The 3389-nt window shown below is 40.5% G+C and overlaps 1 long non-coding RNA gene across 1 annotated transcript; it reads left to right on the top strand.

Annotated features, from left to right (window-relative positions):
* The first annotated feature begins 881 nt into the window (after nucleotides 1-881).
* Nucleotides 882-1755, top strand: LOC105493673 (uncharacterized). Its single transcript, XR_011610357.1, has 2 exons — nucleotides 882-1192; nucleotides 1477-1755. It is a non-coding gene; the product is annotated as an uncharacterized lncRNA (long non-coding RNA).
* The last annotated feature ends 1634 nt before the right edge of the window (nucleotides 1756-3389 follow it).

Below are 3389 nucleotides of genomic sequence, written 5' to 3'. Positions count from 1 at the left end.
CCGTTCTTCCTTCTTTTCTCAAGCAGGAGCCTCTTCTATGGCCCCCACTGTCTCAGGCCTGCAGCAAATACTGCCTGGCTACCTCTGAGATTCACTCAACGCCCACGGGCTCTTCAGACAGCATGTGATAAGTCCTTCCAGGCCTAGGTCTCTCCCTTCAGGGCAGTGGGTTCTGCTCTGGCATATGGGGGGTCCAGAGATGCTGCCCAGGAGCCAAGACCTGAAACTGGAGGCCCTAGGAGCCTGTTTGGTGTTCCGATCCACTGTGACTGAGCTGGTACCCAAGCTGCAAGACAAAGTACCTTTTACTCTTCCCTCTCCTTTTCTCAAGGAGGAGTTTCTCCTGGCAACCACAGCTGGGAATGTGCTGGGTTATACCCGAAGCCAGGACAGTACTGGGTCTCACCCAAGGCCAACAGCAAGTACTGCCTGGGTACTGCTTATGATTATTCAAGTCTTAAGGGTTCTTTAGTCAGCAGGTCATGGATCATGCCAGGACTTCATCTTAAGGCAGTGGGTCCCCTTCTGCCCCAGGTTGTGTCTAGAAATGTCATCAGGAGCTAGGGTCTAGAATGGGTGCCTTAGTACTCTGCCTGGTGCCTTATCCTGCTGTGGCTGAGCTGGTATCCAAGTTTCAGTACAAAGTCCTCTTTATTCTCCTCCTCTCTTCAAGCAGAAGGAAGGAGTCTCTCCTGGTACTTTGAGCTGCCCTGCCTGGGGCACTCCCTGTGCTTCCCTGGCTGGTATTTCACTAAGTTGCATGCAACCCAAGTCCACTGGCTCTGAACCCACCATAGCACCAGGACTTGCCCAGGGATTGCAGTTTTTGTGGCTTAGACTACCTTTGAAATTTATTTAGAACCCCAGAGCACTTTAGCCCACAATGATGGGCAAAGCTGGAACTCAGGTTCTGACCACTGGAAGGGCAATTTCCATCTAGCTAGGTCGGGTCTAAATGCTCCTTCCATTGGTGCTGGCTGAATTCTGCTCTGTGTTCCTTTTCACTGTGACATTTCAGCTCTGAGTTCCAATGCCAAGTTCCACAATCAGTGCTCTCTTCATCCCCCAAGCACACAGATTCCCTCACACTGCATGGTGCCGCTGGGGAATCAGGGAGGGTTGCATTGGCAATTCAGGACTGTTTTTTCTACCCTCTCCAGTGCCTCTTCCCTTGCTATAATATTAAAACCAGGTACTGTAATCACTCACCTGATGTTTGGTTCTCTGAAGGTGCTTTTTTATGCAGATAGTTGTTCGATTTGGTGTCCTTCCTGTGGGGAATGATTGCCAGAGAGTTCTATTTGGCTATCTTGCTTCACTTCCTTTAGAAAAAAACAAAAAACAACAAACAAACAAAAAACAACCTTGAGGTTTGTTAGAACTTGTAAGAAACGATATTCTGTAACTGATAATAAAAGTATGAACATATTGTTGACCTTTGGAAGCTCCAGGAAATACTGTGTTTATATCTATTAGGCATTTCAACAAATCATCTACATTTGCTGAATCTAATGATGGTTGGAGTGAGGCACCTGTTACTGAAGATGAGTCTCTTAGATTGTTGAAGAACCGTTATTTATTTGGTCCTTGTGTAAAAGAGAGGAGTACAGAAGTGACAGGAAGGGGAGAGAGCCCTTACTGTCTCTCCTTTTTCCTTTATTTTTTGTCACCTCTCCTCTGTCCCTCCTTTCCTCAATCTCTTTCCTCTCTCTTCCCATAAACCCAAATAATGTCTAATAAACTCAACACGTTAGAGAGTACAAGTGTCAGTTTATTTTGTAATTATGTAAAAAAGGGGCACAATATACACTTTTTGGCTCAGGAATGTAGAGTTCTTAGTTATGCACTTTTTCAGCAAGTGCTTCTCTGTGTTATTTTGAATGTCTTTGAGCTTCCTCAAAACAGATGCTTTGAATTCCCTGTCTGAAATGTCATGTATCATTGCCACTCTGGGATTGGTCACAGGTGCCTCGTTTAGTTCTTTTGGAGAGACTGTTTTCCTAGATGTTCTTGATGTTTGTGGATGTTTGTTATTTTTTTTCTCTTAAATTTAGAGTACTAAACAGTCTTCTGCTACTAAACCCAAATGTACACATGGTCATGCTTGTTACATATTTACTCTACAAAAATATTGAAAAGTACCTTAGGGAGTGAACTCATGCTTATAACTTCTAACTGTAAAAGTAGACATAACATGTACCTATTCAAAGTTCTCATGTATTCAGAGTAATCCCTCTAAACAAATGCAGTTAAAAATGATACTAATATGTCAACAGGACAATAGGTCTTTGAGTTAAAAAAAAAACTGCATCAGCATGGTGGTGTCAGTGTTCAGTTCAGAAACATGTTTCCTGTGGCTCTAAATGTCAATTAGTATGATGCAGGAATTGGTGACACAAATGAGGGTTATAAATGTCAACATCATTAATTATCCCTAGCTGTTAATTAGACAGTAGATGCATCACTAGAAAAACTCAGAATGTCCTAAATTTGTTAAGTGAATGTTAAATAAACTTTCATGTCCCCGTTTTGATTCAGTAATGGAATTGCCAATGAAAAAACAATAGTACATATGAACAGCAGTTTTATTCTTTTATTCTTTTTGGATTCAATTGATTTTTTTGGTTAAGTATCTATTTCCTTTACCCCAAAGCATTCTAATTTACTTTCAGGAAATAGCGTCATGTCATCCTTATTGGGGAGAATTTGATGGGAATGTTAAGCATGTGCACTGACCTTCTTAGCTAAGGGGCAGGCGTTTGACAAAGCCAATTAGTTGCTTCCTTCCTGAAATCTGCATCTTGGTAGGAATACATTCATTCTGGCAGTGACTTGACCAAATTGTTTCTGCTGTAAGACTCCGTAGTTTCTGGTTTTGTTCTTACCCACTTCTAAGCATATTTATCCATTCTTACTGTTAATGTTTGTTAACTTTCTACTCAACCTTTTTTTTTTTTTCTCAAGCTACACTTAATTTCTGTTGCTTTCAATCTAAGATCTTGACATAGACAGCATATGACAAAAATTACTTTGAACTTACATTATTAAATTTCCTTGAGTGAGGTCCAATTTGGACTTTATATTGAAGTAGCAGTAATTATATATTCATATATAAATTTGATTCTTTATAATCCATGATTAAACAACTGAAGCTTGTTTCTGTCACTTGAATTATTTTACTTTTGCCCATCATATTGGGAAAATTCCTGTAATGACAGATCAGCAAGTAGCATTAACAGAGACTATTAACAGTGTGTGTGTGACTTTGAAGATGAGAACCCTTTTGCCAGTTTCCATTTCTGGTCCATTGCAAACCTCTGACTAACAATAACAATAATAACGATGATGACAGTAATTTTATAGAAAGCATAATATGTTTTCTGGTAACC

Source organism: Macaca nemestrina, chromosome 12, assembly GCF_043159975.1.
Source record: "Macaca nemestrina isolate mMacNem1 chromosome 12, mMacNem.hap1, whole genome shotgun sequence".
NCBI classification, from domain to species: Eukaryota; Metazoa; Chordata; class Mammalia; order Primates; family Cercopithecidae; genus Macaca; species Macaca nemestrina.
Note: the sequence above shows the minus strand (reverse complement) of the source record. Positions and strands in the feature narration are given on the sequence as shown.